General features: G+C 24.7%; 1 protein-coding gene across 4 annotated transcripts in view; it reads left to right on the plus strand.

Annotated features, from left to right (window-relative positions):
• The window catches only part of Mmp1 (Matrix metalloproteinase 1), a 47,551-nt gene that overhangs the window by 15,091 nt on the left and 14,612 nt on the right, over nucleotides 1-17,848 (plus strand). The window lies entirely within an intron of this gene.

The raw sequence follows: 17,848 nt of genomic DNA on the forward strand, positions 1-17,848 counted from the left end.
TAATTAAAATTAAAAAATATTAATTTATTTTTATATATTCTACATACATATTAAGCTTTTAGTTTGAAATTGATTCAAATGCATTTTCTAGAGACATTACAAAGCTTTTTAAAGCTGAAATATATATAAAATACAGAGTTATAACATTTGTCCAATAGCCAAACTTTAAGTAGTTAGCTTTCTTACAAAAAAAGCTCTAATTTTCCTTAGCTAACAAAAACTATTTTTTTTCCTTTAATGTGCATAAAATGTACCCCATTCATTAACATATTCCCAATTACTTCCCATTTCCTATTACTATTTGTGAGATAATATATAGAAAAAATCCGCTTAAGAATTGTTAAGTTGTTGGTAAAAGATTATAATCTAGCAAAGCAAACCAACAACTTGTTACCATTAATATTTATGGCTAAAATTACCATCTACATACTAAGTATAACAAACAAGATGTAAGGAAAACTAACGCCCAAAATAAATAAAATCACTATGATTATATTGACGAACGAACGAAATTAATGTGGCACATGCCCCCCTCAAAAGGCAAATGAACTTTACTAAAATGAATGAATATTTTACCTCAAAGACATGATATTTACTGTGGAAAAATATGCAGAAAAACTATTTGTTTTTGAATTTCCCTTTAAACTTAAATGCCATGTCAAGCCAGGCTATTCATGCGTTCTGTTTCCTTTTTTTCGTATTTATTTTATTATTTAGGGTAAAACCTTAACTTTCAAAGCTTTATTTTTATTCAGCTTGTAAAAGTTATTTAAACAAATACATACCTGAATTCTTGAGTATTTAGTTCTTTTACGTTTTCAAACTGACTGTTGCATATAACTGGCTCTTAAAGCCGCAACGTTTAAATAGGAACTTTTGTACACAAACCAACATCATTGCAACTCCCAGTGTGTTTGAAATTTCCGGCTAAATAAACGCGTAAGGATATAAATTATATTGTAAAATGGCACGAATGGAGCTTAAGCGCCACAAGGAGCAAGAGGAAAGTTAAATAAAATAAAATATAGAAGAAAATAAATTACACTGAAATATGTATGTACGAATGTACATACGTAGGTACGTACATACATACATCAACATGAAATAAATTTAGGTCGTTTAGTGTGGGTCAATGACTTAAGTGGAGTGGCATCAACTGAAACTGAGGGTGTTGAAACTTTGCCCACTGTAGGTTAAATGGATGTATGGGTATGCATACATCTAAAAGAAAATAAGGTTAACTAGTGGTTAATTAAATAAGAAACTTTGTTGTATTTCTTTCATTTCAACTCATTATTTATTTAATAAAACGAAATTAGTAAATTATATTTATTCTTATTTAATTTGCCTGCATAACATTAAGGCTATTCACAGTAAGCTACACATTTTATTTTCCAATTCCAAAGTTTTAGCTCTGTGTTGCAACTTACATACGTATTTTTATTTTTACAATGTAATATCGTATGTGTTTGCCTCTTTCTTCAACCTGTTTTGGTGTTTTCTTTACAATTTTCTGTGTCATATTGACGTATACGAGCACTGTGGCTATGGTTAATAAAAACAACAGCATAAAACATGTTTCAACATGTTGCATATTTTGTTAATTACGTCATGAATGCAGTACAATGCAAAAAAATAAATAGTTGTAGTGCAGAAAGATACATGAAAAAGAAAGAGCTTTTAAATGAGTTAGTTGATCTATTTTGCCGCAATTTAAACCAACTATTTTTTTTGCTCCTCCGCCAGAGAAGGAAGTACGTAGTTTTTAGATAAAACTATGGCAAAAATATTAGTAAGTATTGTATATATTTGAACTAATTCTAAAACTCAAAACAAAATTTGTTTTATAAACCTTTGATAAATTTAAAAACTGTTTGTAAATATTAGGGTACGAGTTTAATTACAAATTGTTATGTGAAATAAATTATAAAAAGCGTTTATAATTTATTTTTTTTTATTAATTGTTTAATAAAATACATAGAATTCAAAACTATTTGCAAAATAAACATAAATTATACAAAATTTAATTTTAAGCCCCAAGCAAATCCCAAAAGTATTAAAAACGTGTTTGCTTTTTGAAAGCTAAATAAGAAAAGCTTCCTTAAAACATTTAATTTCGAAAGCTTTATCAGCTTAATATTTAAGAGCTTTTTGTTTTGTCTGCTTTAAATGCCTAATAAGTAAATTTTCATAAAATTTTCATTCGAAACTTGTAACATGCCTGATTAAAAGCGTTCGCTCTTTTTCTATAAGTATTTGTTTAACTTTCTGCTATCTTTAGATGTTTAAATGATTGCCTGTGTGGTATTAATTATTTATTGACTTTTTAATACTTGCTACTTGTCTTAGTAAACAGATCTCATTTTATTTTCATTTCAAATTCCATTTTTCCAACAAAATAAAGACAAAAAAACTTAACCTATATTTTATTGAACAGGTTTTTTAACATTAAATATGGGTTATTTAAAATTTTAAAACTATTGAAGTGGATTTCAAAATTTCATTACACTAAAATGGGAATAATATTAATAGATTGTTTGAGTAAAGTTTTTATAACTCAGTTATTTTAAATTAAAGTATGACTATTTTAAATATTAAATATAATTTACAAAAATTTAAATAATAACCTACCAAAATGCGAAATTTAGATGAATTCACACAAAATGATCAGCCATCTATTTGGGTCATACATATTTCTCGATTTTGAATCACCCAAATCTGCTATGAATCATCGCCCAAAACCTAATACTTGGGTTAACAAGGTCTTTATAAAATAGGTTATCTTTCACTTAAATTGCTTGTCTAATGTCAAAGTTGTAGAACGTTTTCTAAATAAAGAAAATAAATTAAAATTCCCCGTAATAATTAAAATTTGTATATCCGTTTGTGAATTCTTTATTTGCGACAATATAAAGTATATATATTCCGGATCCTTACTACCTCGACTTTTTAAACTGATAGAACTGATTTGTCTATTTTATCATATAAATCGATTCATAAATGGTCGAGATATACGTGATTTTCAACAGAATTTTAATTTTGTTTATCCTAGCTCAGCCATTTATATATGCCGATTTTTAATATCATTTTTAATCCATAACCAATATATCATTCATGTTTGGAGCTATTTGGGACAGACAGACATTAACCCTTCAAATCGGTTAATAAATGGTCGGGATATAAATGTTTTACTCCCAATAAGCAACAAAACCCTTAAAATTCAAGCACTTGAATATTTTGTTGGAATTTGACTTGAAAGCATATGGCTTGAATTTAAGTTTACTTTTTACTGGAGAATGCTTTTGAAATAAAGTGTAATACAACTGTAAATCAATTGCTTGACTATAATTCTAGGCTTGAATTACACTTGCTTTTTATCTTGTATTCCATTAAAAATGCTTATTGGGCTGATAAATCATTCATTCGAGATGTAAGCAGTGTTTTGTAGAATTTAAATTTTTTATGGACCGATTTTCAATTATTAATATCAACCTAATCCATATTCAATATACTCCCAAGAAGCATCAAAGCCCCTAAAATTCAAGCACTTGAATATTTTGTTGGAATTTGATTTGAATGCAAATGTAATTATGCATAAAACATATGGCTGGAATTTATGTTTCCTTTTAACTGGATAATGGTATTGAAATAAATTGTAATACAACTGTAAATCAATTGCTTGACTATAATTTTAGACTTGAATTACACTTGCTTTCAACTTGAATTCCAGTAAAAATGCTTATTGGGCTAATAGAACACTCATGTTCGTAAATAGTTTGGAAGTTGAGGGACGAACATCGCTATATTGACTCTGCTATCCGTAAGGATCCAGAATATTAACTTTATAAGAAATAGCCTTTTCCCTTTGAGCTATTTTATACCTGCAGAATATTTTGACAGTGAGTAATCAAAGTATAGACAAATACTTTCTAATAAATGCATATATCTCTTTAATTTTATCTATAAATATAATTATTATTATTTTGTTTTAATTAACCTATAACAGATTACCATACATTTAAAATAATGATAGTAACTACTTATTTAAATAATCATTAGGACATTAGATTCATCTTAAAAAATACTTGTTTTTATCTGTGTTTAATACCATACGGAATAAATGCATCTCTGCAATAATTGTTTGCATTTTAATGCCAAGCAATTGCAACCTTTTTTAATGTTCTTTTTGACAATTTATTTTTATTGACGAACTGAATAAATTATTATGTGATTAAAATAAATATAATAATGATTTTATAAATAAATTAAAAAAGCGGAAATGATTTTAATCCTATACAAAACTCATACTTATGTAAATAATTTTCATAGTTAAATCCTTTTTGTTCGTTTTTTCCGCATAACAAAATCATTGTGACAGATTAAAATGAAATGTCATATCAAATCGTTGACACTTGTGTAAATGCTTATAAAAAAATTAAACAGGAAAGAAATTTTTCATATTTTTTAAAAAGAATAGATAATCTAATTAAATAGAAAATATCTAATTATATCTAACGTTCATTATCAGCTGTTAGTTTTTTGACAATAACATTATATGCAAAACATAGTTTCAAATCTAACACTCTTTACAAGTTTATTAACCCTTTGTGCCTATTTTATTTTTATTATTCATTTATTTTCTGTTTTAAACGGATATTAAAATTAATAAATCAATTTAAATAATACTTTTTTTCACTACAATTCCATTTCAATCTCATTGTATTTGTTGTCATATGTGTCAATTTTATATTAAACAACTACAAATAACAAATTATTATTTCTATGACATTTTAACATAGGATTTGCATACTTAATAAATATCATTTCATTATGATTTCAAAAAAAATTATTTGAATTATTATTTTTATCACTAACGCGTACACAAACGTAGCAACAATTGTTTGAAATATGGATGGCATGAGAATGAAAAATAGAATCGATTGGTTTGGATTCGATAGGAGACGAGTAGTTTTGTAGTAAGTGTGAATGATATTGAATGGCATTCGTAAATAATAAAAAAAATAATAATAATAATTCCAATACGAGTAGTATGTAGTAAAAGTATGTGAGTGTATAAATGACTGGTACACTAGATAGCTGTCAATTATTATTTTTCTATGTCAACCATAACATAGTGAAAATGTTTAGAATTTTATACATGTTTTATGTTCAATTTATATCCTTATCCTATCATTTGTTAGTGAAGGAATTTGTAGGTAAAATGGAAAAAATGAAACTTTGGGGGAAAGAAGGTGTAAAAGGGGCTTTTTAGGCGACTCTCGCAAACTGTAAAAGTTATATTCTCATCTAACATTGTTGATTACTTTCTTGCAAGAACTTAGAGCCTGATTAAGCATGTTAATTCAAATATGTTTGTTAATGAAACATTGTTTAGCAACATTGTTGCAGAGGGTAAATAAATGCAGCAACTTAATCTGTGTTCTTTGCTTGCAAATTATTAAATTATTTAATTTCTTGGCATTAAAAATAAAAAATAATTATGCCGGCAATATTTAAAATTTTGTTTAAAATATTGCCAGCAACATGTTGTTAACAATTTATTTTCCCTAACAGAAAACACTGATACCTTTTCCTTAACATTTGCTACACAATTTCAATTCTTTTAGTTAAATTTCTTTCACATTAAAAACTTTATAAAATTGATTGCAAAACATTAAAGCATTGAACTAAATTTCTAACCTCATTTTGTAATAGTTTTAACCCTATTTTTTCAATACTCTAGCAACATATTGTAATACTTTTAAATCACTTTCTCTATAATTTTCTACAATTAATTTAAAAGCATTAATCTTTTAGCACTAATCTACATTTGTTTAACATTACAGGCAAAAGTAAATACAATTTATTATAAATAATGACCATAAAAAAAAGAACATAAAGCAAAATTGGTATTAGATAAATGGCCAAATGGCAGGAAAATTATTATTAGGATTTGCTAAATAAAGGAAAAAAAACAACAAATTACATTGACACAATTTCCACAAATAAAACTTTAATAATTTCTAAATAAAAATGAAATTTTTAAATAGGAATTATTACAAATAACTCAATATATTTAAAAATTTCTGTGAATATATATTTCTTTATATGACCCTGGCCATCATTTTTGTCTTTTGTAGTCATACATATGAATGGATTTTTTCACATTCTTTTGAATTTGCATAAATTTGTGCCAAACGTTAAAAGTGCATACCTTTTGGCCATGTTTTACATTTAAGTTCTATAAATATTTAACAAACAAAAAACAAATGTCAACGAAATGTTGTCGTCCAATTTTGTAGTTCAACATTTTTCAGCTTCAACACTTTTGTTTGCTCATTTCATATTTTTACATTTGAATGTTGCTGAAGGCAATTTTGTTTGAAGTCTACTAGCTACAACAAACAATATATACTGACAACAACAACAACATTTACTATTACTTTACAATCCTTTTAGTCAAGTTGCTGTGTAGTTTTGTCTTATTGTCAGCAATTTTTTTCTTTTTGGTTAAATAGGGTCAACTAGCAGGTTTGGTGTTTAGTTTTCTTTCAATCATTAAAACAAAAAGGACAAAAAAAGTTACAGTGTATGTAAATAACTGTTAATTGAAGACACTGAGAATAATTTTTTAAAATACTTTGGTTATTTATTTGCTTTTACTACAGAAAATTGCGGTATGAAAAGGCTAAATTGTTTAGCAACATTTTTTGTAGCTTAGCAACATTTTTACTTAAAATATAGCTAAAAATGTTTTAAATGTTTATTTGTTTTTAATTATGAAAGCAGGAAATTTATTAAAATGTTGCTAGCAACATTTGTTGCATAATTTGAAATTTAAGATTTAATGTTGCTGACAACATGTTTTAAAATGTTACACATTATGTATACAACTATTAGTAGAAGACTCTGGCAAATATTGTTTCAAAGACATTGTTTATTTAATGATGTACCACAGAAAGAAGCTTTATTAAAAGGCTAAAGTGTTTGGCAACATTTTTTATAGCTTTGCAACATTTCTACTTAAAATGTTTGGTTACATGAAATATAAATAAAAAAGTTTTAAATGTTTATTTGTTTTTAGATATGAGAGCAGGAAATTAAAATGTTGCTAGCAAGATTTTTAGCATAATTTGAAATTGAAGATTTAATGTTGCTGGCAACATGTTTTAAAATATTATACTTTATGTTTACAACTATTAATAGAAGACTCTGACAAAAATTGTTTCAAATACATTGTTTATTTAATGATCTACCACAGAAAAAAGCTTTATTAAAAGGCTAAAGTATTTGGCAAAATTTTTTATAGCTTAGCAACATTATATGTTGAAATGTTTAGTTACAATAAAATACAACTACAAATTTTTTAAATGTGTATTTATTTGATACTGTAAAAATACAAATTTTAGAAATGTTGCTTGTAAAAATTTGAAAGAAAATGTAATTTAAAATGTTGCTAACAACCTGCTTTAAATGTGTATTTGTTTAAAATTATGAGAGTGCAAAATTTGCAGAAAAAAAATTGACAGCAAAGAAAAATCTAATGTTTTATTTGTTTCTGGCAACATGTTTTAAATGTATATTTGTATAAAATTGTACGAGTAGCTAAATAATTAAAAAGTTTCCAGAGACATTTTTACATTAAAATTAAATTTTAAATGTTGTATTTTTAATTAAATTGTGAGGAAAGAAAACTTATTAAAATGTTGCTAGCATTATTACCCTTGACAACAATGTTGCTTTAAAAATGTTTGGCAACAATGTTTTCAAACAATGTTTTTTTGAAATATTTTTTATTTAAAACTTAAGATATTTAAAATCATTGTATTGGATGCATATGAAAGTTCATTAGTTTTCTGGCAACAATGTTGCTAACAAATATTTTATTACAATTTACCACTTTTTTTGTAACATAGTTTGCTACAAATTTGCTTAAAAATGTTTGCTCTAACCTCACAATTTTCTCCTGGTGCTAGTGTTTTTATTTGTTTATGCAAAACAAATGTTAGAATGTAACAAAGTACTTTCTAACACCCCATAGAATTACTTTGGCTCAAGAAAAACCAAGCAAAATACCAGGAAATTATAAGAAAAACTAACAAAATCCTCACACAAAACTATTTTTATGTTGACTTGCAGGTAAAAAAAAAACTAAACTATAGCAACACAAAGGTGTAGTATCAACATTTTGCAATTGTAAAAAAAAACACACATAAAAAGAAAGAGATGGAAATCAAAAAAACGGCTTTAGAAAAGAAATACCACCTGAAGGGTCAAAGGTTTTATGTTTCTTAAACGAATACAAATGCAAAAACATGCTAAAACACATGCATAAAATAACCATGACCTTTTTTTCCTTTTTACACGGATTTAACTTAGAACTTTTGAGTTCTTTTAAGTTTTTTTTTCTTTTTTCCATCAGATCTAAACTTTGAAGATATAAAACGAGACTGGAAAAAATAAAGAAAAATCCAATTCGAAATTAATGAATGAATAAGCCAACAGAATGATGTACAAATGTGTATAAATGTAGTATTTGTTTTTTTTTTTTTGTTTATTCTATGACCCAGTTTTAATTATTCAGCGGATACTTTAAGTATTGTTTTGAAAAATGATATCACTTGTTTTCGTTCATGTTTCCCATATCGTAAGCACCATACTTTTTATGTTGTACAACATTTTGACAGTTTATTGCATTACAAATACAGACCTACATAATGTTTATAAGTATCTGCTAGATATCTGTTATTTATTTTTTTTTACTTTAGATACACACCCCTTTCACTTGAACTGCACAATTTTTTATTTCTGTTTTTTTATCGAAGATGTTGCATGTTTCATATAAGTCTATGTTAAGTGTCTGTATATTTCAGTTTTTTTTTTATTTAGATATTTTATATCTTTTTTGAATGAATACAATTTCATTGTCTTTGTTAGTCTTGAAATATTAATGCATGTTACAAATTTATTTTTTAGTCTTGTCAATGCATTTCCATACAAAAATATTTTGTATTCAATTTTCTATGATTAATAAAGCTTGAAAATGTGGTTTGAACTTAAATTTATTTATGTTAAGTAGCTTCATCTAACACAAAATACTTGAGAAATTCCACTTAATGAAATTTCAATGATTTTACAAGTGTTTCTGTGTTTTGCAACAAGTTGCTAGTAAGTGTAGTAGAAAACAAGTTGCTGTGTAAAATTAAAGGGTTAAAGTTAAAACTAAAAAACTATATAGCCTCACTTGTGTTCATACATATAAATATTTTATAGAAAGTACTTTTTTTAAAAATCAAGTAAAACTAGTTTTTCTTATAAAAATCCTATATTTAGCTTGATTTCTTATAAAAAATAAAGAAAAAAACTTTTTGAAAAGAAATAAAAAAAGGAATTTTTTAGAAATTTATTAAAAAATTAAATTTCATATGGTAAACACCTTCTTTACATTAAAATTATGTAAATTTGGGAAAAAATAGTGAATAGTACTTTGTTGAAAAAAGTAGTGAAAAAGTACTATTATGAAAAGTAGTAGTAAACCAACTTTTTGTTATAAAAATACATTTTCAGCTTGATTTCTTGTAAAAAATAAAGAAAAAAACGTTTTGAAAAAGTATTAAAAAAGTAGTTTTTGGAAAAACAGGATAAATCTGTTATTTGGATAAAAATAAAAATTCTATAAATTATTTTACTTATTTACATTGAAATTTTGTAAATATATAAACAAATTGGTAAAAAGTACTTTTTTAACAAAGGTAGTAAAGAAAGTACTTTTTAAAAAAACAAATAAAACTAGATTTTTCTATAAAAACCTATATTTAGCTTGATTTCATATAAAAATGAAGAAATAAAAAACTTTTTGAAAAGTAGTAAAAAAGTACTTTTTTAGAAATTTTTAAAAAAATTAAATTTCATATGTTAAACAACCTCTTACATAAATTAATTATGCAAATTATCAGAAAAATTAGTAAATAGTACTTTATTGAAAAAAGTAGTGAAAAAGTACTATTATGAAAAGTAGTGGTAAACCAAGTTTTTGTTATAAAAATACACTTTCAGCTTGATTTCTTATAAAAAATAACTTTTTGAAGAAGTATTAAAAAAGTAGTTTTTGGAAAAACTGTAGTAAAATAAGGAAAATCTTTTATTAGGATAAAAATAAAAATTGTATAAGTTATTTTACCTATTTACATTGAAATTTTGTAAATTTATAAACAAATTGGTAAAAAGTACTTTTTTATAAAAGGTAGTAAAAAAAGTACATTTAAAAAAATCAAGTTAAACTTATAGAAACCTATATTTAGCTTGATTTCTTATTAAAAAATAGAGAAATAAAAGCCTTTTTGAAAAGTAGTAAAAAAGTACTTTTTAGAAAATAGTGATAAACCAAATGTACTAACAAATCTAAATTTCATATGATAAACAACTTCTTTACATTGCAATTATGTAAATTTTCAGAAAAAATAGTAAATAATACCTTGTTGAAAACGGTAGTAAGAAAGTACTTTTTTTAAAAAACAAGTAAAACTAGATTTTCTTATAAAAAACCTATATTTAGCTTGATTTCTTATAAAAAATTTAGAAAAAAAAACTTTTTGAAAAGTAGTAAAAACGTACATTTTAGATAATTTTCAAGAAATTTACTAAAATATTTAAATTTGATATGTTAAGCAACCTCTTTACGTGGAAATTATGTGAATTTTCAGAAAAAATAGTAAATAGTAATTTGTTGAAAAAAGTAGTAAAAAAGTACTTTTTTGAAAAAACAAGTAAAACTAATTTTTCGTATAAAAAAACTTATATTTAGCTAGATTTCTTATAAAAAATAAAGAAATAAAAAACTTTTTGAAAAGTAATAAAAAAGTACTTTTTAGAGAATTTTCCAGAAATTTAAATTTGATATTTTAAGCAACCTCTTTACGTGGAATTTATGTAAATTTTACTAAAAATAGTAAATAGTACTTTGTTGGAAAAAGCAGTAAAAAGTAAATTTTTGACAAACAAGTAAAACTAGTTTTTTATGAAAAACATATATTTATAATAGCGTCAACGTAAAATGTTAAACAAATTTTAGCATTTTGAATAAATGACAGCCAATTTGCCATAGATAGCTTCAACAATCAAACTATGAACTGTCACAAATCGGAAGTCCTCATAGAAAGACCTTGTTGTGTTCTTAAAATAATTAATTTAATTAATAAACAATTTTTAATGAAAACTTTTCTTTTTTACATAAAAGTTACTAAGCAGTGCTTTTAATGAAAATATTCAATATTGTTATTGGAAATATGTAAAAAATTTGTTGCTAATAAATAAGATTTGTTTTCAATTGCAATTTATAAAAACAATTTATATTTGTCCATATATATACAATAATAATTATAGCAACAATGTTTATAAACATTGTTAACTTTAGAAATTATTATTTACATTAAAAATATTGTCTATAAATAATAACCAGCAACATGTTGCTGATACATACTTCCAAAAAATTATTAACAATGAAACTAAAATATTTAAAACAGATTTGCTCATTTACATGTGTTATTAAGAAAACATTTTTAAATAATTAAAAATTCTACCAGCCACATACACGTTGCTGTTACACATTTCCTTATTTCTTTTAAAAATATTTAAATCAACTTTTACCCTTACAAGTTCAAGATCACTACTCTACACTCTTTTAGTTTTAATTTATAAACATGTTTAACCAATTTCAAGCCATTTTATTTGGCACTTTTGTTTTGGCCACAATATAATTTGTAAAATTTTGCCTCTACAAATTATATCGCTTTCAAAAAAAAAACCTATCTTATTTAATATCATCAATTTGTTTTAAAATTATTAAGCTGTTATTATGGAACTATGTGATTGACATATTAAATACGGAATTTGTGGCCAAAAAAAATAAAATCACTCAGAGAAACTTGCATAACATGGAGACGGTTGGACAGACCAATATTAATACGAACTGCGTGTTACTGTGTTAATAATATTAAGTACTCGCATGACCAATATTATGGACAAATTTTGTCTCCCTCTGAGAAGGGGGAGAGTTAAAACAAAAGACACATAAAATGTTTATATACATTTACTTACTGACTGACGTTTATACAATTCGCTCGCGTCTTTCTAGATGATTTTTCTATATACAGGCATTAATTTTTGGATTTATAATCGTAAGAAGTTTTTGTTTATTTATATGGCCGCAACAGAATATAAGTTTAAAGTTTTATTTTTTTTATTTAATTTTATTTATTCCAGGGAGGAAGTATTTTTTATTAACACGAGCACGAGTACGAGTAGTTTTTTATTTAAATGTTTAAAATTGTCTACGGCAAAAATCTATGCGGTTTAGTTTTTTATTGTCAATGTATTGGCGATTTTAAAGCTCTAAGGGTTTTTATGGGGTTTGTTTAAACAAATTGTGTGTATGTGAGTAGTAGTTAATAATTTTGGCTGATTTTGAGTGTGATTGTTTAAAACATTATTATTATTATTTCGTTGTTAAATGGCAAATTTACATAAAGTTTATTGAACTCTGTTTAAGGTGGCTGAATGCCGTATTTGTACAAATTTGTTGTTTAGAATAATTAAATAAAAATATAGTAGATAATAGAGTTTAACGTATTCAATCAAAGGTTTTCTTTTTGTCAACGTTTTTGCTAAAAAGAAAAATGGGGTTAAACTTATAAGTTTTATGGGCAACATGTTGCAGGCAACATTAAAATGGGTTTTAATGTCATTATCAAATTAACTGCTATATTTTTATCTATTTCATTGGCTAAATGTTGCTGGCTACAATGATTTGAAATTTTTTAATTAAATATTAATTATTACAAGCAATATGTGGCTGGCAACATTTAAATACCTTTTTCATTATTATTAATTCACCAAATCACTGTTCTTTTATAGAGTTTTTATTTCACTTTTTTCTCTAATTTTGTTTAAGCAATATGTTGCTGGCAAAATTCCAGAGATTTTAAACAGATTTAAACTAACATCTAAGTATGGAAAAGATTTTCGTAGAATTTTTCTTAAAAATTACAAGCATTTTTAAATTTAAAAAAATTATATTAAGAAATAGGTTTTTGTAGAAATTTAATAAATACATAAGAAACATGTTGCTGTCAACATGCAGTTTTTCTGTTAATTTTACTAAACGAAAACCAAGTAATTTCAGATATTTTACATAATTTTTAATATAATTTTATTTAAGCAACATGTTGCTGGCAAATTTGAATTATTTGTTTATCTAACATCAAGTTATATATAATAGATTTTCTTAGAATTCTTCATAAATATGGTACTAACTTTAAGACGCAACATGTTGAATTCAACAAGCTTATTTTGAAATTTTTTAATAATATTAAATTTAGTGATATATTTTTGTATAAATTTAACTTAAAAGTAAACCATTTATGAGCAACATGTTGCTGAAAACATTCAAAGTTTCTCTTTTATTTTTACTAAACAAAATTAGATTTATTTTAGTTATTTTACATAATTTTTAATACAATTAGATTTAAGCAACATGGGAATAACTTTTATACGCAACATGTTGCATGCAACAAACTTATTTTGAAATTGTTTAATAATATTAAATTTAGTGAGAGGTTTTTTTTAGAAATTTGCATAAATAAGAAACTTAAAAGTAAACATTTTTTGAGCAACATGTTGCAGGAAACATTTAAAGTTTCTCTGTTATTTTTATTAAACGAAATCATTGTTTCATAAATAAGGAACATTACATTGGAAACAAGTTGCTGGCAACATTCAAAGTTTCTTTATTATTTTTACCAAACGAAATTAGATTTATTTTAGTTATTTTACATAATTTTTAATACAATTTGATTTAAGCAACATGGGAATATCTTTTATACGCAACATGTTGCAGGTAATAAACATATTTTGAAATTGTTTAATAATATTATTTTAGTGAGAGATTTTTGTAGAAAATTGCATAAATAAAGAAATTAAAAGTAAACATTTTAAGAGCAACATGTTGCTGTAAACATTCAAAGTTTCTCTGTTATTTTTACTAAACGAAATTAGTGTCTCATAAATAAAGAACATGAAAGTAAACATTTTATGGGCAACATGTTGCTGGCAACATACAAAGCTTCTCTATTATTTTTACTAAACAAAAACAAAGTAATTTCAGATATTTTACACAATTTTTAATAAAATTTGATTTAAGCAACATGTTGCTGGCAGCATTAAATAAGTTTTAAACTAATTGAAACAGACTCTTTTGTTTAAAATTCACTTATATGGTCGATTTCTAGAAATAAGGCTCTTAGAAGCATAAACAGCAATCACAATTATTAAACTCATTAAATGTACAAGGCTTAAATATATAAATTCCATTAACTGGCAACATGTTGCTGGTAATAAATTTGATTATAAAACATTAGGAAAAGTTATAGTTTTTTATTGAAATATAAATGGAAATAGATAAATAATTTCAGCAGAACTTTTATGGGTCTCTAAACTAAATTCATGTATAAATGATCATATTGAAAATAACAGTTTTGAGGAACTTTTAATTCAAAAATTTTTCATAAATATGTATGTCTTTAAGCATTATTTTTTTACTTTTAAATAATTTTTTGGTTATACTTATCTTATGATATATGATTTCTGTGCAATTATTTCATTTCTACTATATGCAACATCTAGGCAACATGTTGCTGGCAACATACCATTGCCTTATATAATATAGAACTTGAAATGTTTTCTATTTTTAAATATAATAAATAAAATGTTTTTTTTAGCAGCAACGAAATTTTAGCTAGAAACGTGTTGCAGGAAACGAAATGCATTTGGCTCATGCCAAATCATAAATCTAACCTAACACCCAAACGAATTTGTCATTCATGTGGCCGAATAATTAGCATGTTGCTAATGTTTATCAACATAATATGATAATTTGGCGCTAAGGGGAAATATTATTGCAATATGTTTCGATCAATTCTCTTGCAATTAATACAATATTTTGTAAATCTTTGTTCTAAAACGTCATTCTAGCAATAAATCACTTGGTTTATGTTGTAGTAAAATGCATTTTTTTATAAAAATTCCATAGGAAAATAATAATAAAGAATATAGCAAGCAACCATACAATATTTATTTACAATACAATATGTATGCCACTTTAATAATTTATGGCGATCAGATAAACTGAACGTTAGTTCAGCCTGAAAACTGGCTTCTTTTATGTTATTTTTTTTTTCACTAAGCGTAAAAAAATATGACATTGAAACACAAATAAGGATATTTTTTACTATTTGTTTAGCCTTTTAATAAAAGGCGGCTTCTTCTACACACAAAACAAAATAAAGTGATAAATTTCAAAGAAATGCGTTAAAAAAGTGTCTTGACATTGTGAAATTTATGAGTTTTATTTAAAGGTATTTTGATTTTTTCTTTTGCTAAATAGAATTTCACTGAATAGTTTGTCATTTAAGGGAGATTTATTAAAGGCACCATAGTGACTACCATTCTATAGCAATTTCACTAGCTGTCTAAATTCAGCTGCCAAAAGCCTTGCAAGTAGTTAAGAGAGTAACTAAAGATGGTTTTTAATGGACAACACATTCGTCATTCCGGAACTATTATCATATATAATTTCAAAATTCTTTTATATACAAATAAATCAAATTGAAATCTATTTATATATTTAAATAATTAACCAAATTATTTATTTCTTTAAAAGCTTTAATTAGTTTACTACTTATTATTATTATTAAAATTCTAGATTTGTTTACTAAACTATCAATCCCGATTATTATTATTTTTTTTTTTAATATTTGTATTTATGGTTACTCATGCCAAAAAAAAAAATATCGAAATAAAACAATATTTAATTATTTATTCAGTGCGTGTAATTAAAGTGTGAGTTGAGATGAATTGTTTAAACAAATTGAAATAAATAAACACAAAGAAAACGAAAAACAAACGCTTAAATATTGTGATTTATTTGAAATACAAATAATTTGATGCTACAAGGAAGTTTATACGTGTTATTTTTTCGTTTCGTTTCTATTTTTACAACAACTTTATTGTGTGTTAAATAGTTAACAAATTAGAAATATAATTAAATTGTAACTAACACTTGGAGCATCTTGAAATTGTTTGCTTAGAATTTCTAATTGAAAGTAAGGAAATCGGGATTTTTCAAAATGGTAATCTCTCAATTGTAATTACGCTGGCAACAAGGTCAGTCAGTGTACGGCATCGGAAAACGGGTAGTTTGTTTTCAAATTCAATTAACTGGCAGTTCAATAACTTACAAAATTAAACGTTAGAATAATGTTGTTTGTTGCATGGCTAATTAATTTTCCGTTAGTTTAGTTTTTCTCAGTTAAACGCAATTAAATTAATTATGTTGTGCACAAAAGCGTTGCTTCTTAGAACCTTTTAGAGATTTAGCTATTTGGTAATAATTAGCAATTAAATGAATCACTTAATTAGCCTGGAATGTTGCCATAACAATTTTTTAACGGAAAAATACCTCAAAATTGTTCAATAAAATGTCTGGTTTGCAATTAATAAATAGATAATAACAAGTCTAGTTCTGCTTTTAACCTCGGTTAACAATCAAATATTAAACTAAAGTTAGCGCTAACCACTGGTTTTAGTATACAATATTTTTACAGAAACAGTATCACAGTATTATTGCTGTAACTAACTTGTAATTAAATTTACCACGTAATTTAAATTTGTAAAACTAAAATTATGTCCTGCAGTTAGTGTAATATCTATAAATTCTTATTATTAATGGGAAGTTTTAATGCCCGTTTCTCTGAATGCGAACTAACGTTTTCTTTCCTATTTTAAATTGAAAACAACAAATAAATTTAAAATTTTGTTGTTATTTTCAATATAAAATACGAAAGAACATGTTCGTTCGCATTTAGAGAAACAGGCAGTTAACCTAAAAAATATTTGTTTTAATATAATCTTATTTCAGAATTAAACCAAGTTCTGCTAAACCTTGAGTTAATCTTTTTTTAATAAATAGGTTAATAAAACCGTGGTTTAAACCTCCAATTTTATACAATTCAAGGCTGTTTAACTGTTTACTGATCAATAAAATAACTGAATAATAAAATATACAACTTTAAACTCCCTTCAAAGCATAAAATGAGATCAATTGATTAACGCAAGGGCCCTCACATCCCTTGCGTTAAATATTTTTTTCTGTAAAAAATCTGGAGAACAACAGGATTTTCTAGAGTAAATTGTCTGTATAACAGTTTTTTCTATAGAACAATTTGTGTACAACAGTCTTTTCTATAGAATATTTTTTGTATAACAATTTTTTCCTATAGAACATTTTTTGTATAACAGTTTTTTTCTATAGAAAATTTGTGTATAAGTATTTTGTTTAGAACATTTTATGTATAACAGTTTTTCTATAGAAAAATTTGTGTAAAACTGTTTTTTCTATAGTACATTTTTTGTATAACAGTTTTTTTCTATAAAAAATTTGTGTATAACAGTTTTCTCTATAGAACATTTTATGTATAACAGTTTTTCTATAGAACACTTTTTGTATAACAGTTTGTTTCTATAGAAAAATTCTTTGTGTAACATTTTTTCTATAGAAAATTTGTGTACAACAGTCTTTTCTATACAACATTTTTTGTATAACAGTTTTTTTCTATAGAAAAATTCTTTGTATAACATTTTTTCTATAGAAAATTTATGTATAACAGTTTTTTTCTATAAAAAATTTGTGTATAACAGTTTTTTCTATAGAAAAATTTGTGTATAACAGTTTTTTCTATAGAAAAATTCTTTGTATATAATTTGTTCAATAGAAATTTTGTGTATAACCGTTTTT

This window comes from Calliphora vicina, chromosome 5, assembly GCF_958450345.1.
Source record: "Calliphora vicina chromosome 5, idCalVici1.1, whole genome shotgun sequence".
Lineage (NCBI taxonomy): Eukaryota > Metazoa > Arthropoda > Insecta > Diptera > Calliphoridae > Calliphora > Calliphora vicina.